At 38.9% G+C, this 23,318-nt stretch overlaps 1 protein-coding gene across 12 annotated transcripts in view; it reads right to left on the bottom strand.

Moving 5' to 3' along the window:
* LOC129044250 (transducin-like enhancer protein 4) overlaps window positions 1-23,318 on the bottom strand; it is a 155,729-nt gene that overhangs the window by 39,553 nt on the left and 92,858 nt on the right. The gene's annotated exons all lie outside the window — the stretch shown is intronic.

The raw sequence follows: 23,318 nt of genomic DNA, 5'->3' as shown, positions 1-23,318 counted from the left end.
CCTGACTAGATGATACCAAATGACAAAATTTTAAAAGCTTTTAACATGTACAGTTCTGGGGCTTATTAAACGTAGATGCTCACTGGATTTAGCATCATACAGCAAGTACTTCACTGATGATGAAACACAACTGACAGATAAACTTCGCTCTTGGGAGCCATTATTAGTTTCCTGGGGCTGCCACAACAAACCACCACAAACTAGGTGGCTTAAAGCAACAGACATTTATTTCTTGCGGTTCTGGAGCCTGCAAGTCTGAAATCAAGGCATTGGCAGGACCATGCTCCCTCCAAAGGCTCCAGGGAAGAATGCTTCTTTGCCTCTTCCAGCTTCTGGTGGTTGCTGGCAATCCTTGGCATTCCTCGGTTTGTGGCAGCACAACTCCAGTCTTTCCTCTTTGCTTTCTCATGGCCTTCCTTTCTGCGCCTCCTCTGTATCGTCAAACCTCTCTCTCCTTATAAGGACATGAGTCACTGGATGCAGGGCCAACTTTATTCCCGGATGACCTCATCTTAACTCGACGACATCTGCCAAGACCCTATTTCTAAATAAAGTCACAGTCACAGGTACCGGGGATCAGAATTTTATTACATCTTTTTGAGACACAATTTAACCCGGAAGAGAAACCAACATTACAGATGTTTCGATAATGTTTAGAAACCGGTTCGTTCAAAGCTTTTAAAAAAGTTTTAAAAAGATTAATATGCCTAAATAATGTGACTGATATATAAACTTTCTAAATTACAGTCATCCTTAGGTATCCACGGGGGTTTGGTTCCAGGACACTCCTCCCTCTCCCCTGCAGATACCAAAATCAGAGGGCACACAAGTCCCTGATATAAAATGATATAGTATCTGCATATAACCTAGACACATCCTCCTGTATATTTTAAATCATCTCTAGTTTATAATGCCTATTTATAGTATTACTTATAATACCTCTTTATAATATCTAAATCATCTCTATTATTTATAATACAATGTAAATGCTGTATAAATGGTTGTTACACTATATTTTTTATTTGAACTTTTTATTGTATTTTTTTTTCCAAATACTTTCAATCTGTGGTTAGTTGAAGCTGAGGATGTGGAACCCAGGAATATAGAGGGCCATCTGTACTTAGGAGTCAATTTGTGAAATCAGTAATGTCCCAATTATGAAGTTACTTCTGATGTGAAAATACCTTTTGGGTAAGTAATAAGCAAACTCAAGACATTTTTAATACAAGCCAAAGTAGCTAAAAAACAAAAATCATGCACTCTTACATACTAATATTCTGCCAAGTAGTTAAGTGTGATAAGTGATGTTCAGACATATGACCTTCTGTTCAATCCAAATGAGTTATCTTTAGATATTTTGTGATGACTATCTTGTGATAATAAAATCCATGTTTTGTTTTGCTTTAGGAAAGGCTTGAATAATCCCCCTAGAGTAGTATTCTGGCGAACATTGTTAAATTATATAATTCACCAGGTTCAATTCTGTTGCTACAATCACTTTCAAAGAAGATGGTTATAATACATTATCATTACAGCTATACAATCCAAGCTGAATTTTCCTTGGCTGAATTCCTAACATTTTAATGCTGAAATTGATCTGTTTTAAAAACATCATGTGAGGGGTTTTTAAATACCATACATGCCCAAGCTCTTTATTTTAAATGCTTTAGAAATGAGCTTGCATAAACTGAAAAAAAAAATCTGTTCTCTAATCTAGCATTAAGCATATTTTAAAGAACAACGGGCATGTTTTCAAACCAACTATTGCAGTATACAAATTACCCAGCAGGAATGAGGATAACAATGCTTCTTATATGGGTTTAGAACCCAGAGAAAGCTGACATTTCATCAAAGTCGTCTTGGAAACAATACTCTTTGTGTTATTTCAAACACAAGAGGTGTGTATTTGGGCGTGGGCTATTTCTTGTGAAGCAGTCAGATGGTAAGGCTGCCAAGGTTCTAGTGCAATGATGAGAAATGAGAAGGGAAGCACTGAAATTACCAAGCCGTTCGCATGCACATGGGCCCAACCATGACGCATGTGCCGGGCTGCAAGCCAGTCACCACTTGGGCAGACTTTCCTTTACCTCTAAAACTACTGTGTTAGACTGACTGCAATATCGGCTGCAATTTTTCACACCTCCCTGTATGCACATTTGGTAGGGCTCTGTCACTGATGCTAGACTCAGCCATATGACTTGCTTTGGCCAATGGCACAGTAGCACACATGATGCAAAGAGAGGCTCTCCTAGGCTCTGCACTAGTGCCAAAAGAACAAGCCTTGGCTAGCCTGCTAGAGGGATACCACAGATACATGAGGGAGAGCCAGGTCAGTTGAGCTGAAGACGTTCTAGACCAGCAGTCCCCAATCTTTTTGGCACCAAGGAATGGTTTCATAGAAGACAATTTTTCCATGGACGGAGGTGGGGTGGCGGTAGTGGTTTGGTTTTGGGATGAAACTGTTCCACTTCAGATCATCAGGCAATAGTTAAGATTCTCATAAGAAGTGTACAACCTAGATCCCTGCATTGCACAGTTCACAACAGAGTACGCATGCCTATGAGAATCTAATGCCACTGCTGATGTGACAGGAGGTGGAGCTCAGGTGGTAACGCTCACTCAGCCACCACTCACCTCCTGCTGTGCAGCCTGGGTTCTAACAGGACACAGGTCAGTACCGGTCTGTGGCCTGGGGTTTGGGGATCCCTGTTCTAGACCACCCAGCTGACTGTAGACATATAAGCAAATTCAAGCCCGGCTTAGAGAGAAAAGCTTCCACTGCAGCCAACACAGAGACTAATGAGATGTAGCAAATGCTTTCGATTTCATACCAGTATGTTTTGGAGAAAGTTCTTAGGTAGGAATTGCTAACTAATATAACCATTTAATTGAGGATATGCATTATAGGAATAAATACTCCTTCTCATTTTTAAGACATCCATATTAGAAATAGATGAAAATAATGTAAATTAAAAAGCAACCTCATTCCTTTTGGTTCTCAAGCTTTCTATGGAATTATGGTTTCTGATATCTTAAGAAATGAGTCAGTATATGTATAAATGATAAACTGTCGTCATAAGTTCATTAGAGCTTCACCAACACCATTTCTGCACCTTTCATCATTGTACATGCCCTCCACAAAACTTTATTTGGATAGTATTATTACTGCCATGTTAGTGATGAGCAAACAGAACTCCTGTGAGATGAGGTGACTGCTTAAGGTCACAAAGCTAGAGGAGTCAAGCTAGCATTAGAATGTAATACTTCTGACTCTAGGTCTCAACTGATTTTTACTAATCTCCTAATACAAAATACGGAGAATATTTCACGATCAGTGAGATTACCCACACCTTATCAGTTCATGGATTAAAAGGCAAGATATAAAAAGCTGTATTCTGATGTAACTTACATAATTTAGAAAAAAATAGAATGGCTCACAGTATGATTCCTAAATTATACTGATATTCCAGAATTACATAATTTAGACATGGATCATTGTGGATTAAGGGACCAGAGTAATGGTGCCTTTGTAAAATTGGCATAGGTACCATGTAAACTCTTTAATTGGTTCTCTCCACATCTGAATATCAAAATAAGTTTCAACTTCATGTTTACGCTCAATTTAATTCTACCTAAGAGTTTCCTCCTGTGTACATTTCAAAAAGGGGATATAAACTATCTTTTAGGGTTCTCATTTCATGCAAAAAAGTAACTATGAGCCCTGTAAGAATGACCACAGAGTCAGCCGACTCTTGAAGACAAAGGAGAATAGGAATGGAGAAGGAAAGAATCAATCTTAAAAATAGAAGCAGTAAGGTTGGGAGTTAAACTCATGGTCTACATTAAAGGTCGGCAAATCTTTTTGTGTAAAGTGTTTGACAGCTTGACAACAATCATTTTAGGCTCTGCAACCCACATAAGGTCTTGTATATTTTTTCTTTGCTTACTTGTTTATGCCCTGTCAAAAATGTAAAAGCTATTCTTCCCTCACAGGCCACACAAAAACAAACTGGGAAGCAGATTTGGCCTGTGGGCCATAGTTTACTCATCCCTTTGTCTATGTAAGAGCAAGAGAATGTAGTGTATTCCTACATTTTTTTATAACCTGAAGATTGTCACCACAACAATCATAACAAGTTTCTGGCTTCTCTTCTTAGGATGCTCTCAATAGGATCCAGGAGGTGAGATAATGGCTGTGGGCATAGTGTGATCTGCAACCCCAACCAAGAGTCATTTTACCAACCCTGAGGTGCTTGAGCATTTTTCATTCTCATGATTTTAAATGCAGTGAAAAGGTTCTAAATTGTTACTTGATAACTTCAGTTATCAGGCAACTGAGTTTCATGGCTTAATTTATGCCTAGGACACTGGACAGGAAATTTCTGGCTGACTGGTTTGGAACACCTGCCTGAACATTCCTCCCTCCCTTCACTGATTTATTCAAGAGTGTGACAAATGACTACTACAATGCAGGCCCCTCACAGGAATGCAGGAAGGCTCAAAGCTGAAAAGGACAAGGTTTTTGACCCCTTTGCCTCTTTTCAATGAAAGAGTTAGAGATAAGGTAAGCACACAAGTTCTAAGGCTGGACTTGGAAAAGGCATGTCAGGAAATCCTTGAGGGCCAGATATGCTTTAGAATTCAGTATTTGGGGAATTTCCTAAAGGCAATATGACACATATACTCTAACAGGGGCTGGAATAACAGTTTATAATCAAACATTAATACACTTTTATATCACTTCAGGCCAGGTTCAGTTTTGTTACTGAATGAGATGCAAAAAAAACCTTGCAGTTTTCAGAGCTTTCTGGATTTCAGAATAGTGGATAAAAGACTGTGGGCCTGCCTGATCTTAAAAAGAGCCTGTATATTTATTTTCTCTTTTAAAATAAAGTTTTAACTTAAGAAACCCTCAAAATAGGATGCTTCCAGATCCAAACTCCAACCAACTGCCAATGTGCTGAATCTGAGTGGCCCTCTTTATGGCACCACATCTTAACAATAAGAGGTTACCTGAGACACCAGTGAGGTAAGTTCAAACTAATCAAGATTTCACTCTTTTGGTAACATTTTCTTATGCTATCCAAGAGTCATTAAAAAAATATCAAATTATATATAACTATATTATATACCAAATTACACACACACACACACACACACACACACACACACTCTCTCTCTCTCTCTCTGTCTCCCTCTCTCTCTCTCTTCCTCCCTCCTCCCTCCCTCCCATTCTCTTTCTCTCCCTCCTTCCCTCCCTCCCTCCAGGAAGTAGTTAAGGAATCCTTGGAAAATACGTAGCATATTTTTCTTAAAAAGTTATCCACAGAATCACTGAACAGATCTATATCCATGTAGCTAGAAAAGTCAGTGTATCCTTAGAATAAGGACTTAGAATGTCTAGAATGTCCTTAATGTGGACATTCGATCTTCAATTCCTGAGAGAAATGTCTTAACACCCCGTAACATGAAAGCTAGAGATCTTTCGACTTTACTAGGTATGTATGCTGTCACTCGATAAGGAAAGAGCCTATATCCAATGGACCTTCGCTTCTGCTACAACAATGTATGTGAAGAGCTCTTTACCATATGAAGCAAGCTCTTTATCAAAATCTAACAAATATATAACAGCTATTTTTATTTGTACATCTAAACATAAAAAACAAAATAACATTACTGAGTTGGCTGATAGTGACTTCCTTTAACCACAGCAGATTAAGTATATCCAAGACTCACTCTACTTCATCAATACATAATTTCCCCCAGAGTGAATCTTAATTTTTGGATGTATTCACGGACTTAGAGAACTCCTAGTCCAAATATTTTGGCGTTAAATACTAAGTATTAATAAAAATACAGGTGAAGGGACTTGTCTGAGGTCCTGCAGCTAGTAAGAGACACAACCAAAAAAGAGAATTTTAGACCAATATCCTTGATGAACATTGATGCAAAAATCCTCAATAAAATACTGGCAAACCGAATCCAGCAGCACATCAAAAAGCTTATCCATCATGATCAAGTGGGCTTCATCCCTGGGATGCAAGGCTGGTTCAACATACGCAAATCAATAAATGTAATCCAGCATATAAACAGAACCAAAGACAAAAACCACATGATTATCTCAATAGACGCAGAAAAGGCCTTTGACAAAATTCAACAACGCTTCATGCTAAAAACTCTCAATAAATTAGATATTGATGGGATGTATCTCAAAATAATAAGAGCTATCTATGACAAACCCACAGCCAATATCATACCAAATGGGCAAAAACTGGAAGCATTCCCTTTGAAAACTGGCACAAGACAGGGATGCCCTCTCTCACCACTCCTATTCAACATAGTGTTGGAAGTTCTGGCCAGGGCAATTAGGCAGGAGACGGAAATAAAGGGTATTCAATTAGGAAAAGAGGAAGTCAAATTGTCCCTGTTTGCAGATGACATGATTGTATATCTAGAAAACCCCATCGTCTCAGCCCAAAATCTCCTTAAGCTGATAAGCAACTTCAGCAAAGTCTCAGGATACAAAATCAATGTGCAAAAATCACAAGCATTCTTATACACCAATAACAGGCAAACAGAGAGCCAAATCATGAGTGAACTCCCATTCACAATTGCTTCAAAGAGAATAAAATACCTAGGAATCCAACTTACAAGGGATGTGAAAGACCTCTTCAAGGAGAACTACAAACCACTGCTCAATGAAATAAAAGAGGATACAAACAAATGGAAGAACATTCCATGTTCATGGGTTGGAAGAATCAATATCGTGAAAATGGCCATATTGCCCAAGGTAATTTATAGATTCAATGCCATCCCCATCAAGCTACCAATGACTTTCTTCACAGAATTGGAAAAAACTACTTTAAAGTTCATATAGAACCAAAAAAGAGCCCGCATCACCAAGTCAATCCTAAGCCAAAAGAACAAAGCTGGAGGCATCACGCTACCTGACTTCAAACTATACTACAAGCCTACAGTAACCAAAACAGCATGGTACTGGTATCAAAACAGAGATATAGACCAATGGAACAGAACAGAGCCCTCAGAAATAATGCCGCATATCTACAACTATCTGATCTTTGACAAACCTGAGAAAAACAAGAAATGGGGAAAGGATTCCCTATTTAATAAATGGTGCTGGGAAAACTGGCTAGCCATATGTAGAAAGCTGAAACTAGATTCCTTCCTTACACCTTATACAAAAATTAATTCAAGATGGATTAAAGACGTACATGTTAGACCTAAAACCATAAAAACCCTAGAAGAAAACCTAGGCAATACCATTCGGGACATAGGCATGGGCAAGGACTTCATGTCTAAAACACCAAAAGCAATGGCAACAAAAGCCAAAATTGACAAATGGGATCTAATTAAACTCAAGAGCTTCTGCACAGCAAAAGAAACTACCATCAGAGTGAACAGGCAACCTACAAAATGGGAGAAAATTTTTGCAACCTACTCATCTGACAAAGGGCTAATATCCAGAATCTACAATGAACTCAAACAAATTTACAAGAAAAAAACAAACAACCCCATCAAAAAGTGGGAGAAGGACATGAACAGACACTTCTCAAAAGAAGACATTTATGCAGCCAAAAAACACATGAAAAAATGCTCACCATCACTGGCCATCAGAGAAATGCAAATCAAAACCACAATGAGATACCATCTCACACCAGTTAGAATGGCGATCATTATAAAGTCAGGAAACAACAGGTGCTGGAGAGGATGTGGAGAAACAGGAACACTTTTCCACTGTTGGTGGGACTGTAAACTAGTTCAACCATTGTGGAAGTCAGTGTGGCGATTCCTCAGGGATCTAGAACTAGAAATACCATTTGACCCAGCAATCCCACTACTGGGTATATACCCAAAGGACTATAAATCATGCTGCTATAAAGACACATGCACAGGTATGTTTACTGTGGCACTATTCACAATAGCAAAGACTTGGAACCAACCCAAATGTCCAACAACGATAGACTGGATTAAGAAAATGTGGCACATATACACCATGGAATACTATGCAGCCATAAAAAGTGATGAGTTCATGTCCTTTGTAGGGACATGGATGAAACTGGAAATCATCATTCTCAGCAAACTATTGCAAGGACAAAAAACCAAACACCACATGTTCTCACTCATAGGTGGGAATTGAACAACGAGAACACATGGACACAGGAAGGGGAACATCACACTCTGGGGACTGTTGTGGGGTGGGGGGATGGGGGAGGGATAGCATTAGGAGATATACCTAATGCTAAATGACAAGTTAATGGGTGCAGTACACCAACATGGCACATGTATACATATGTAACAAACCTGCACATTGTGCACATGTACCCTAAAACTTACAGTATAATAATAATAAAAAGTAAAATAAAATAAAGTACTTCCTTATACAAGAGTACCATTGAAACCTAAAGCAGTGTTCAGGTGATTCTGATGAGAATTACTGACTGTGTATTGCTTTTTCTTAGATATAGTGGTAATCTTTATAAATAATAGTTATTACCAAGCAATTTTAAGAATTATTGATATAATACATTCATTGTTTTTCTCTGATTTAAAAAAAAAAAAAGAGATGAAGTTAGGATTAGGGAAAGGTCTGTATGTGGTTTCCAATTCAAGCTTGCAATGAAAGTCTGCTGATAAACAAGGACATTTACTCAAATACAATGTACATAGATTAACATCTACAAATTTTTTTGGCCTTACTGCATTAGGTTCATTATAAAGTCAGGATTGTAACAAAAGAATGGTACTAATTATTGAACAGGCAGATTCACGTACATAACTTGATGAAGATCATTATCTGTGGACCTATGCATCTAGATGCTTGATGAGGCTATGCATGATTTTTTTCTGCCTCATTTAATATATTTACAGTTCACATATCTACCAATTTCTTTAACTCAGACAGAGACTGCATACAGTATAAAAGTGTATTGAATTTGTTTAGCAATGACATCACTCACTAGTTGCTTTGTTAACAAGCTACTGAATTTGATATTCATCTTTATACATAAACAAGCATTCAAAATAGAAGAGAGAAATTACGCCAGAAGTACTTGGTAAGGCTAACCTTTCAGTACTCTTCCTTCTAAAGTTCCATAGTTTGATAAATGTGTAGAATCTCTTACACCACCCACTTCTGATTCTATAAGTAAAAGAGCATCCACAAATTGACCACATTTTTATAGATGTGAAAACAATGACAAGCCTACAAAATTCACAAACAGGATAGTTGTGAAGATGCCACATCTTAAAACTTCTGGAATAGTATAAGCTCAATTAAGTTTGTTTCCACAAAAGAAAAAAAATTGAATCCATCTCAGATTATATACAATTCAAAACGCAGAATTGTTTTACAAAAAAAAAAAAAATGAAGAAACAACTATAACAAGTTATCAGGACCCTTGATTACCAATTTAAAAAAATTTAAAAAGTTTCTACCGTGGCATCTTGTCTCTGCTGTTATCATAGTCCAATACTTTCAAGTAAGTAGAGTTAACATTTTGAAGAAAAAGGAAAGGAAATCTTAGAATGAGACAACATACATAAGGCACACAGCCCAATGCCTGGCCCATGACACATGCTCAGGATGCTCTAGCAGTCTGGTTATTATTACTTCTGTCATGGACACATCTTCAAAAGGACAGAAAATCATAAAGAGGCCACGAACTAAATTAATACTAGGCACTACAACTTTTAGCATGCAAATATTGTTTTTGAATTAGCCAAAATTACTATTTTGAATACATGATACATTTACTGAGAATTGAGTAAAATGCCAGGCACTCTGCAATTACACACACTGTCTCATTTAATCTTTTAATAACCCAATAAGATAGATATTATTTTTGCTGCTACTGTTACTATTAAAAAGAATCTAGTTGGGGAAAACTGAGTAACTTGCTAAGTCATCTATCTCTAGTCTGTGACTTGAGCCCAGATCTATCCTTCTGGATTTTATGCCATTATACCTTCCATAATACTATGTTTTATTCATGGCTAAAAGCATGGATGCATGGGAAATGCATCTTCAAACACATGAAATAAATTAAAATACTGAACACACCTTTGATTTACATGTCTGAGGCAGCTCCAACATTTCACTGAGAATATCTACATAGAATAACATTTAGCTCAAACTAATAATTTGAGGATTTTTAAAAATAATACAGCTCTGCTATTAAATATCAAATAAAATAAATCATAGGGTTCATCATACATCAGAAGAACCTAAGTGGTTATGCAGTGGAGGAAACTGAGGCTCAGAGAGAACAGACGTCATAGATAAGGCTAGACGATGGCCACGCCTCCCCTGAATTTAGTCCAGTGCTGTTTCTACCATATTTCTCATTGGCTTTTCTCTTTCCATATATTTTATTTAAAAAACAAAATACAATACCACTTGCGTATCCTACTTTTCTTTGTTTTCCTTTCCAGTATTCCATTCCTTTTTCCCTGCCGTCTCCTCCTGACCCTCCAGAAAAGGACATCTTAGTACCTTAGTTGGGTGGCAGTCACAGAAGAAAACTTGATTCCAGTGCTATATCAAATTGTTGGGGCAGCCTAAGGAATTAAGTTGAGGGCTGCATATCATAGTGATTTATACTTTAAGAATACCAAATTGGGGCCCATGGCTTCACAAAGGCATTTTCTTGTATTAATTTGTGAATCTACATGAAAACAATTAAGTTAGAGTATTGAGCCAAAATAGTTTCAGTGGTAACAAAAGCAATAATTTATTTACTCTATTTGTTGTGCCCTTTGCCAGAAAGGCCTTGGGGAGGCACAGTGACTAAACAATATCTAAACAAACATGGCTGGCAATTAACAGATCATCAAATACAGCAGTAGTATAAAACGAGTGTAAAGTCGTTATCCCTTATTGTCACTCTACCAGGGCAATCTAGCTTCAAGCATCTTGTGTAATGCCTGTTATCTAATCAGTTCAAAGTGGCCAGTACAGGTTGAGCAGCCCACACCTGAAAATCTGAAATCCAAAACTTTTGGAGCACCAAACTGACGCTCAAGGGAAATGCTCATTGCGCATTTAAAATTTCAGATTTTTTAGATTTTGGATGCTCAACCAGTGAGTATAATGCAAATATTCCCAAATCTGAAAAAAACCCAAATCTAAAACACTTCTAGTCCCAAGCATTTCGGATAAGGGATACTGAACTGATATAAGATTCTAAGACATTATCTCTCACCTCACTTTAGCTCCCTAATGTAAAGCTGAGGACTGTGTTTAAAAGAGAAGCAAAATGACCAACCACAGTGGCAGTGACAGTGCTTAGTGAATCAAAGAAGAATCTTGAAAATGATTAAGCCACCAGTCACAAATACTTAATGACTACACATTCTGGATTTTAAGGATATACTGATTTCAAGATTTTATGTTTGTTTTAAAGTGGTTGGTTAAATGAAGAATAAATGAAATTTAATTTCCATGTCTTAATTGTTTTCATGTAGATTCACAAATTAATATAAGAAAATGCCTTTGTAAAGCCATGGGCCCCAATTTGGTATTCTTAAAGTATAAATCACTATGATATGCAGCCCTCAACTTAATTCCTTAGGCTGCCCCAACAATTTGATATAGCACTGGAATCAAGTTTTCTTCTGTGACTGCCACCCAACTAAGGTGCTAAGATGTCCTTTTCTGGAGGGTCAGGAGGAGACGGCAGGGAAAAAGGAATGGAATACTGGAAAGGAAAACAAAGAAAAGTAGGACACGCAAGTGGTCCCTACTTAATCCATGCTGTAAATCTCCAAAAGTCAGCTGATGGGAAACAAGAGCCAAAACACTGCAAGTGTAAGTGCTTGTTCATCAATTAGGGAAGGGCAGAAAGGACAAAGAGATTTAAAAATTATAGACACTTAAGTTATAAAGTATTATCACTACATCTGGTTAGTGGTTATAAAAAAAACCAACCAAACAAAAACTACCCTTTTTTCTTCATGAAATAAAAATGACATCAAGCTAGAAAATCCAAATTGGGGGATTCTTTTACTGCAAGAATATTCCTATTAACCTCCAGCAAACTGATGAGGCTACAAGTTAAAATCTTTGTCAGATTTTTCGTCTGCATACATTTTAATTAATCAGATAGCAGATTCTGAGCTGGTAGAAGAGGAGGATACATCTGTTGGATATGAGAAATTTAACACGAAAACATGCACGGCACTGTGTGATGACATTCCAAAATGCTCCAAAGTGAAATGGCCTTGAACCACCATTTTGAAGGTCCACAAATTGAGAAGTATCAAAACATCCCGCTCCACTTGACAAATTTACACTCTAAGGACATATGACAGACAAGTCACATGAAAAGAACACATCACAACAGCACTATTATAAATACACATATACAAAATCGGTACTTTGGATTTTTGCTGATCTGACAGGAAAAAGAGGAAGCTCCTATAATCTTAAGTATTTTCCTAAGTGGCAGGCCCCCTGCTGGGGCTCCTCCTATCTCTAATCTTTGCATTTTGCCTACATCAAGTAAGGTACATCCAGATGAGGGTTTAAAACTGACCCTAGAATAGAGATAATGAGCATGGGCTCTGAAGACTAACTGAATCCTGGTCAGCTCATCACTTATGTTCTGGGTGAACCACAGGCAACTTACTTAGTCTCACTGTGTCTCACTTTCCTCATCTGCAACACGGAGATAATAGCAAACTCCACCTTAATGGGCTGTTCTGATGACAGCAAAGAGTATATGCACCCACAGTGCTAATTATTATTCATGTCCAAGGTCATAAAGCTAGCAGGGGCAGAGCTGTCTCCAGAGCCCATGGCAATGGCTACAAAGCATACGGTTTTCACTCTATACTAAGCAGCCTTCTAGTGATTTTCCTTAAACATTGAGAAAAGCAATAAGCCACCTCTCAACTCTTTTATCTGGGAAGGGATCCCCACTGGGGAGGGAAACCTGAAGCCTGGGAGGACTAAAGAGGGCAAGGGTAATTACGAGGAAGAAGATCCCTGGGTTCTGAACCCAGGCACAGGTTGAGTCAGGAAACATTAAGCAGAATGGCCCTACAAAATCACCCCCCAGGAAGGCATGTAGAGGCGTGACTGGAATCAACTGACCAGGGGTCGGGGCAAAAACCACTCACATGCAGCAATGGCCATCTACTCTATTTTGAGCCTGTGTTTTGTTTCATATTTACTGTATTTGATCAGGTTGTACCCTGTGGTTTTGGTGGCTGACAAGAAATAAAATGTAAATTATGCTACTACTTCAATAGTTTTTAGGGGGAAATTATTCTGTTAAATGCAAGAAAAACTTTTTAGGTATAAAAGTATAAGAAACTAAAATAAGCAAGGAGGAAACCAATCAGAAACCAGAATTTCATTTGGAGTAGTATCTTCCCACAAAAACAGATACTGTAAAATGCAACTATGCAGGAAATAATTTGAAAGGTAAACTACACTTTTAAAATCATATAGTTCCAAAGGTAAATAAACATTTTTGGAATCACTGCCAATTGCCTATATGAATTCCAAAAGGTAAGGAGCTCATGAAAGAAAAACTCCAAGACTAACTCACATTATTTTACCTTAATGGAATTGGGTTACATTCAATATTGTTTTAAATAAGTGGACCACCGGTTGGGGTCTAGAAATTGTTTGGTTAGACGGATATTTTTGTTATAATATTTGTTAGATTTAATTTGTACATCTCCCAAAACAAATGGTGTGACACTATAAAAAAATTTCAGAATCTTAGGCCAAACACAACTAGCTCTTTAAAAATTTCATTCCTTGCAGAATGAAAAGACTGTACAATTCTCTCTGATATTTATTCTGAATATTTCAGGGATGTATCCTCCACGTTCCTGAAAGCCAAAGGCACATAATTTATAGCAGGGTTTCTAAAACCGTGCCCTTTTCACTGGTTGCTGGCATTTAAAGCATGTTTTCACACATCTTGCAATGTTCTAAGACTATCCACATTGATTGGAATTACATTTTAAAAGCATTTTTAATTGAGTCCATGTGCTGAGAGTTTTCTATGCTCCACCTGCCCTCACTTGCACTTGTTTCTTTAACAGAACTCTAATTGTCGCTGTAGAAAGTTTCCACTTAATCTGGTGCTTCCTCTTAGGGTTTTCTGAGCTACAGAAACACATGCTCCTTTCCCTTATCTTTTAAGTAACATACATCTCTACAAAGAAACACAATTGATGCTAAGTTCCGATAACCAGAGAAATGTGAATACCTCTTAATCAAATTCCAAACCTGAGCTAAGCAAGCAAAAGTGGCATCTCAGGTAGGTGATGAAGTAAAGAGTAACAAAGATTCAAGAATTCTCAAGCACAGCTGACCCCACAAAGGCTTCTTGGGCCTTTGGTGAAGATTTCACTTCTCTAAAAACAAAGGTCTGGCAGTTGGTAGGAATGAATTGCCTCAAATATGGCCTCATGTTTCCCAGGTCCTCTGTCTCACAAAAACAGGTCATGCAGGAAGCTAACTCTATATATCCAGAGGTAGAAAACATGTAGAAAAACAGATTCACTTGAAAGACATCTCCTAAACCTTTGCCAGACCCACCCTGGCTCGCGTGGGAAGCTGAAATCCTGTCTGCTCAGGGGCCCCTCACTGCCCGCCCGCAGTGGGAGGAAACTTGGCCATGTTGGCTGGTTATTCTGGATTCTCCTGTGGCACAACCACACTCTTCCCATGAAGGCAAACACCATCTTATGCCCAGTGTGTATCTTGCTTTCCAGGACTCTGGCCCCTTTGTCATTCTTATTAAGAAAATATGAAATCTGCTAGAGCCCTGTTGGTATGACTCTTTGAGCAACCTGAATTTCCATTCTGGGCACCCTCTCTCCCCAGGACAGGAGGGCTCCTTCACGTTGTAGCACTGGAAGACAACTATGTAGCAGGGCACTAATCACTGAAAGGGCATCCCCTCTCCCCCACCACCGCCTCTGCAAAAAAAAAAAAAAAAGGTGTTTTGTTTCAATGGTCTAAAAAGCATAGGCCATATAAAATCTTCCAGACGGACAATTTTTTTTTTAATGGAGAAACTGAGGCTAATCTTCACTGAAAACAAAGCAACCAGGGATCACAGTATGAGAGGCGTTCATGTCTTGAATAGGGGTGGGAGTAGAGTCCTTATCCTCCCCTGCTGAACCAGGTCTGCTGTTCCCCAGCACCCTGAATACTGCAATCACTCCCTTCCCTTCAGATGCACTTCTGTCAAAGTTCATACCAAGGCTGACTCACTGCCTTGTGAGACTCCTCAGTTAACTCAGTCTGAAGAAAAGAAGCTGCAAATAAATCAGTATTATAGTGCAGGGATGTGTGTTCTTTCCCCAAACAGCCAACCTTATTGACAGGGATTAGGTGTATGAGTAGTAAAATAACGAAAAGCAGCAAGAGTCTCTCCTGCTCGACAAGCATCTGTTGGGTATACTCCCTCTCCCCACACAATTAGAGGAACGCCAGAATTGTTATGGTTTACAACACTGGAGGGAGAAGTCCATTTTACAGATAATCTGACATGAAAATAAAAGAGGCTCTCTGCAAAAACGGTAAACTGTGAGATCACAGTCCTCGGGCCACTCATTCAGCTCGTCAGGGTAGTTATTAGCTTTTCCTACCAGTAGCAGCACACAACACTAGCATAGCAGGCGAATGTCTTTTAAAATCGGGATTTAGACTGACAGGAACCCAGAAGGTTCTCCCTCTTTGGTCTCCAATTTCATCCATTATGAGCAGCAAGTAGTTTTGCTGTAAAATACATAAAAGTCACATTCTCAGCCAAGGTTGAACTATCCCTAAACACAAAATCCCCAATGGAATTAAATATGTGCTAGGATCAGCTAAAGTTAATTCTCAACCATCTGCACGTACAAGATCCATTTTGTAGATTTTTTTTAGGCAAAATTTAATCTCAATAATTTCCCCATGGCCTGGCACACTTCTAGTTTGCTCCTTTCTGCTGTTAGTTTAGTGTTTGTTTGTGGAATGCAAGTTAATTTAAATATTAACCCTCCAAAGAATAAACAGAACCAGGTCATTTTCAAATTACTCATACTGTACACTAAGAAAACAAAAAAAATAAATAAAGACCTACTATATTGGGCAACTTTACCACTCCCATGTTACACAGATAGAGAAGAAGATTGCCAAAAATCACAAGGATGGTAAATAGCATAACGTAGGATTTGAACCCAGACCACCTGGTTCCAGAGGATGAGTGTCTAGCTGGTATTGCTACATTGTTTCCTGCCTACTGGCTGTCTAGAGTTCACAGCATGTCACATGCACAGAAGTAGACAGGTCCCAACACATACCAGCTTCCCAACCTTAAGAAATGCAGTTTGAACAGAGTATGTAGAGTCACCTTGAGTCACCGTTTACAAGGGTGATATTTTAGCTTTGAAAGCACAGCAAACATGAATACCTGCTTGAGCAGTGGGAAAGGAGGTGGGGGGGAAAGACTGAGGCATATCTGTCTGTAAAACAGGTCTTTTCCAAAATATGCTTACCCTTGCATCTCTGGTCACTGCCTGAGGGTGCAGTGTACCAATCTTTTTGACGTGACCTAAGTAAATTTCTCTTGAACTCATTCTTTTCATTTGTGAGCCTTTTGTTGTGCTTTTGCCCAGGGTATCATAATTTTGGAGTCATGCTGAGTCAAGTCGGTGTAGTCTCAGTCTTTCTTTCTTCTGGTTGTTAATGGTGATAAACTTCTTGCCTTATTGTCTTCTCAAGTTTTTTTTCTTTCTTTTTTTTTTTCTTATTTAACTATTACTCATTTTACTCTTTAGATATCCCCTCTAAGGTGAGTCTTTTCAAGTTATCTACTTGCACGATTTCCCTACCTCCTCTCAAGTAATAAACCCTGGAAGAACTACCAACTGCTTAATCACATAAACGCATTTATCCCCATTCAGTGTCTGTCATTTCAGGGGTTTCTTCCTCATGAACTTCAGATCTAGGCCTTTACACTTGACCATCTAGTACTGAAACAAGCAAAATATCTTCTGAGAGCTGAAATGTGGGGAGCATTCATGTAACTTTTTTGAGTGGAGCACAGCCATGTAACGCATGCCCCCAGTTCTGAGAAAATCCTGACCTCTTCTCACTGGTCACTGCTCTCTAGGATTAAGATGCTGCAAAGACTAAAACAATTGGCCATTCCCACTTTTAACAAACTCAGTAAATTCCTATTCTTTTCCTAGATTTGGTCACATGAAGTATTGGAACAAGTACAATTACACAAAGGTATAATCCATTCTTTTTGTCACCAGTAGCAGAGGGGAATCCAGTAAATGAGGTTGGAGAACAGAATGTTGAGAGGAAGCCTTAGCTTCTTCCTTGCTCAGACACTGGGTGAAATAATACCAACAAAACAAAGTGAGTGATGGTGCCCAGAGTGCCTCAGACCAAAACTGCAGACCAAACAAAAAGACATAGCTTAATTTTCCTGACCATTCAAATGTATTTTTAGTAACTCTTCAACTATCACTGAAACGCACTCTTCCAAAAGGCATTTTAATTGCCTAAATACAGTTTCTGTCTATTCTTGCCCATGTTTTTTAAACATTTTTCTGGTCTCACTACTTATTCCAAATCTTCTACTTGTCAGAGAAGGCATATTCTGTGACAATTTCCATCTATCAAACGGTGGTGAGTTTTGCTGGCTTTTAAACAATTGCCATAGACCTATTTAGACAAACTGTTCAGAGGGACCTATCTCTGAAGCCTAACCACCTCCACTGACCACGTGTGCGCTGAAAATGAACTCCTCAGCTTCTGAGTCAATACTCAAGGGGAACTTTCATTCGGAGACATTTTAAAGGAAGAAATATGCATACAATCCTAAGCCAGGAAGACTTTATATTTTGATTTGTGATAGGGAAAATACATGCACAAATGAAGCCCGGGGAAGCCTAAATGCAAAATGAAAAATAGAGCAGAAGGATGGCGGGCTTCTCCGACACTCAATCATTTTCAGTCACACTATGTTGTCCAGTAACCTGCATTGATAATTCCTCATGAATAAAATGCCAGCATTATCATCTGCAGCTACATTGTTGACATGCTTTTGCTATTTCACTAAAAATACCATTAATTTTCTGGCTTCACAACAGCTGAGCTACTCTCCATTTGAATATACAAAAGAGTATTTTGTTTAAAGCAAATTAAAAGCGTTCCAGTAGATGACTTCCATTTTGCTAGCTATACTATTTTAGCATATACTGTTCTTCTTAATCCTCCCCACCTCAACGTCATGCCTGTCATCTCCCCAGTCCAAAATACTTCTATTATTAAAATTTTGTTTTAAGTTGAGGAGGGGGAGTCTGGAAACTATTTCTGTTGTAACATTCTTGGCCTGCAAGCCACCTGACTGGCATGGTAAAGAGCGTGGCTTTTTGAGGGTTACAAGATACGGTGATCTTGATTCTCTCACCTCTGTGAGCCAAGGTACATAAGCAACAAAATTTTCCAGTTTGGTATCGGAAGGGTAAACTGCTAAATACACACACCGAATACAACTTCCATTTCCCATCTAGATACGTTCCGACATCCTCCACTTAAGTCAGAAAGAAAACCACTACTCCTGCCAAGCCCTCCTGGCATCTCACCACTTTATTTGTTCCCATTTGTATCTAATGCTTTTGTCAACAGTTCAACAAAAGTCAAAGCAAACAACCCACTGCAAACACTGGGGTAACAGCAACAAGCATGAATCCTTTACAATTATCCAGCCCAGCTGCTCACAGCTCGTCTGGGCTGCTTTCATTAACAACAATGTCAACAAAAGACTGAAACCCACCCAATAACTAGATGGGTCAATACCGCCACTGTATACCCTCTGTAGGAGGAAACGCTGTTCTCCTTTGTTGCTTCGGCAAACATGTAGAATAATTCAGTCAGATGGACAAGTGCTTGTCTGATCATTTGTTATGTGAATTATTCAACGACTTTTCACGTAAACTACTAAACAGGGCTCTCCAAATATTTCTGTGGCACTTCCAGCTGTCCAACTGCGGAAGTGCATAAAAGGAACAAAGGCAGATGAAAAGAGAAATCATGACCCGAGTTAGCTCCCAGTGATAATCTTTAGTTTAAGAATCTCGAATCTTCATGACTAATCCTTTTAGGCCTAACCCTTGCCTGGCATTTTCACTAGCCTCCAATCTTTACTATGTGGACCAGATTGAGGGTGGGGTCGTGTAGAAAATCCTGACTTCGAAGCTCCACACTATCTTTACCTTGCTCAGCTTTAAAAGGTACCCCCCTCTCTACCTTCCTTTCACAAGCGCTTCCAATAGGTAGGATACGCATTTAGGATTCTTAATGGAGTATTTTAAAAACACAGACATCCGTAAACAGACTACAAAACACAGTGTCAAAGCAGCTGTTCCTAGAGATTATCTTTTATGTTTTATATATATATGTGTGTGTATATATGTTATATTTTAGAATTCCCTGGATGAATTTTGACTAAAACTACTGACATTTATTTAACAAAGAATTATTTTAAGATAAAACAGTTCTAAGTTCCCTTTCTTTTCTCTTAAGTGTATAGCTTATGAAATCATGTACAAACCAAGCAGCCTAGCGAGAAGGAGGAGGGCCCGTGACTTGGGCCCTGGCCCTCAGTTGGCTGAGCCCCACCCTGTAAGACCAAGGGGACATGCCCACACACAGCCTTTGTCCGTGGCCTCTACACCATGAGCTGGGTACCCAGGACCCTGAAATTCCCTGCCCTAACACCCCAGGCCCACTTCCAGGGTTTACTCAGTCCTCTTCCTGAGGCCTCCCAGGGTTAGATCAAGCTGCTGGTTTGAGTGTGTCTAGATCTGGGCGCAGCTGTGGGGGTTCGACGAAGCTTTGAAGTAAGAACTAGGGTGTGTACAAGAAAATACGTGAGGGCCCACATGGTTAAAGCAATGAACTCCAAAGTGCCTGAGAACTTTAAATTCCAACCTGGTCTTTCAGGTTATCACTAAGGTATTTATTTATTGGATTTATAACTTTTAAATACTTCAGTATATGGTATGAGGGCCTCCATTTGGACTCTTTCACTGGCCCTGGGTAGGCCCAACAGGTAAGTATCAGGTACAGTTTTTGGTAGCCCAGTCTTAAAATGCTGAAGCCACTGCAATCACCAAATGTTTCTATGTAATGTTGTGTGTCTAAGAAAACAAGCAGCATTTTTTTCCCCTAAACATTTTCACTTTTATAGATACACATATCTACAACACTGATTAAAGTGCTGATTTTATTTCTATTACTGCTTTTAAAACACAGTAAGAGTAGAAAAAGTTAAAAATAAAATTCAAGAATTATGGCTATTTACCAGCCTAGTACATAGGAACATGACAGAGATTTTAAGAAACTGTTAAACACAGATGAAGGGGTGGGGCGCGATGGCTCACGCCTGTAATCCCAACACTTTAGGAGGCTGAGGTGGGTGGATCACTTGAGGTCAGAAGTTCGAAACCAGCCTGGCCGACGTGGTGAAACCACATCTTTACTAAAAAATACCAAAAAAAAAAAAATTATCCAGGTGTGTGGTGGCACATGCCTGTAATCCCAGTTACTTGGGAGGCTGAGGCAGGAGAATCGCTTGAACCCAGGAGGCAGAGATTGCAGTGAGCCGAGATCATGCCACTGCACTCCAGCAGCAGCTTGGGTGACAGAGGGAGACTCCATCTCAAAAAAAAAAAAAAAACCACACACACACACACAGATGAGGGAAACAGCAGAGATTCATACTCATTCCACCTCAATCCTGCTTCTCACTCTAGCCAGTTTACTCACTGCCACTTGTAATTGTGGAATTTCTACTTTTTACCACTAGTGTCTACAGATTTTTAGTTCTTGGCATAAAAAACTGTGCTTTCAAAAACCAAATAATAGTCCAAGACATAGAAACAAAATTTGAGAATTTTACTTCCTTCTAAAGGTCTCTAATAATCCGTGTTAACTGTTCTACTTCTGAAGCTGGCTTCAAGTAACAACTAGAAAGCTGGTAATTTTTAAAAATATTCTTGAAAGAAGAAAATATCATCAGAGCTAAATGGGAGCAGCAAAAAAACAAATAAAATTATTTGCTTATTTTTAAAACAGAAAAACCACCTGAAAAGCAAGTGAGGGTATTCAAATGCCAAAAAATCAGATGATAAATATTTTAGCTCCATAGTTCAATTGTTTTGCTGATTCCTACAAAACACTTTCTGAATTCGAGTAAAAGGCCCATATCCAGATTGGGAGTCGACAGAATGTTGCCACTGGCATTACCGTCAGTGTTTGCTAAAGGTTCATGTTTGCATGTATTTGCACATCAGCCCGGGCAGCTTCCTGGGAAGACTGCCTTCAGAGCTAGTCCTCCAATCATCATAAACTGGTTTTATATGCACATTTTAAAGAATTCGGGACTCACCAGAAGCTCTGAGAAATGAAGAGGAACGATCCATTAATATATTTTATTCTACTCGGACGGCAGCATATCGCAGTTCCATATTTTAATAGGAAAATGATTTGAAGGAAGGGATTATATCTAATCTCTACTATGCACCCCCAATGCAGTACAGGCCTGTTTGCCCTCCAGCTGCTGAATCAATACCTACTGATTTAAATATTTTATTTAGACTGCAAGTTCATCTATCAATACCAACAGGTTTCAAAGTCAGGAACCATTAAAATACTTTTTAGTCAGTTGTCTAACAAAAAAAAAAATCAGAAAAATCTCTCAGCTACATACAGAGGTATAGCTATGCCTTTTTAATAATCAAAGGAAAACATATACAGAATTGACAAGGAGTTCTTCCCACCTAAAGACCTTTCAGTACTAATGCAATCGAACAAATCAAATGGACTATTATGTAGCAGAGACTTTTGTTTTAATACATTTGTTATAAAGGAAATTTTCACCCTAACAATTAACCAAATAGACTACATCCATCGTGAAACATTTCATATGTAATATTCTTCTTTCATTTCTCCCCAGGAAAGAGGGTTGACCCATAAGGAAGAATGGAGAGAGAGAAAAAAAGGGAGGCACAAAGAGAAAAAAGGAAGAAAAGAGAAGGGAATTGAAAATGACAAGGGTGAGCAAAACAGTTTACAAATGAACATCTGGTATTGACAGGAGGAACTGAACACAGTCTGTACAGTCATGCTGAAGTCTAGAAGGAGGATGGCAATTTGAAAAAAGGGAGGGAAGAAGTGGCAGCGGGAGGCAGGAGGAGGGAAAGAACAGAAGAGGTCAGGGGTCGGGGAGTAACTAACCAAAGTACTGTTCCTGGATGCTTACGTATTTAGTCATTATTTGCTCTATTCTCCCAAAGGCAAAAATGTCACCAGCTTAGTTTAAAATTTCCCTAAATAAGGTCAGACTAGGTTACTACCAGATTTTATCATCAAAACAGATTCCAGCCTACGCATCCAATTCAGGAGTCTCATTCAGAGCAGTGACAGTCCAATATGGTTTGGTTATAATCCCTGAGGCCGGGGCTGGGCCAAAGATGTGGAATAACTCAGCTTTCAAGTTCTGATAACTGTGGTACAAACACAAGTGATTATTTCAATTTTCTCTGCAGATTATTTTTTCAGGGCAACCCAATAAACCCAATAATGCCCACATTTACTAGAAAAATTTTTATTCATTTCCCCATGCACCAGAAAGTAAGCTAATAACACCCCGCTGAGAGTGCTGTCAGGCTAAATCCCTGCACTGCTGAATGCACTGCCGGGATAAATCTCCCTTCACTTTCCATTCCACTATCCACTTTAGGGCAAGGCCCTGGGGACTGCTCCAGATTACCCCTCTGCACGCAGTGTCACAGGCACAAGCCCGAGTGGTCCAATCAGTGCCAAGAAAAGAACAAACTAAAAAAGATTAATTCACAGATGTTCATGCATTTCACATACACTGTGCCCCATGGCCCGTTGCTAGGGCAACGGGAGACCACCAGTGCGCGCTTTATTGGCTTTATGAAGTGCGTCTCGGGGACTATAGTCCGAGAAACGCTGCATAATAATAGTGTGGCTTTTCTGAAGGCTTGTTTTGTGTTTATCCACATTTAACCTTCTGAGTATTATAAAGAGCACCCTTATGCATAGCTTTCAAGCACTCCTCCCTTCCCCCCAAAACTGCCACAACTTTCTATCTAGAAACATTAAATTGCATCTCTTAGGAGTCCATTTTGGGAAGACCTATGTTTATATTGCTCAACCAGTTCCGTGACAAAAAAAAAAAAAAAAAAAAATCTACAACCATTTAAAGATCACTACTACATTAGTGCAGCTAATTATATCCATC

This window comes from Pongo pygmaeus, chromosome 13 (assembly GCF_028885625.2).
Source record: "Pongo pygmaeus isolate AG05252 chromosome 13, NHGRI_mPonPyg2-v2.0_pri, whole genome shotgun sequence".
Lineage (NCBI taxonomy): Eukaryota > Metazoa > Chordata > Mammalia > Primates > Hominidae > Pongo > Pongo pygmaeus.
Note: the sequence above shows the minus strand (reverse complement) of the source record. Positions and strands in the feature narration are given on the sequence as shown.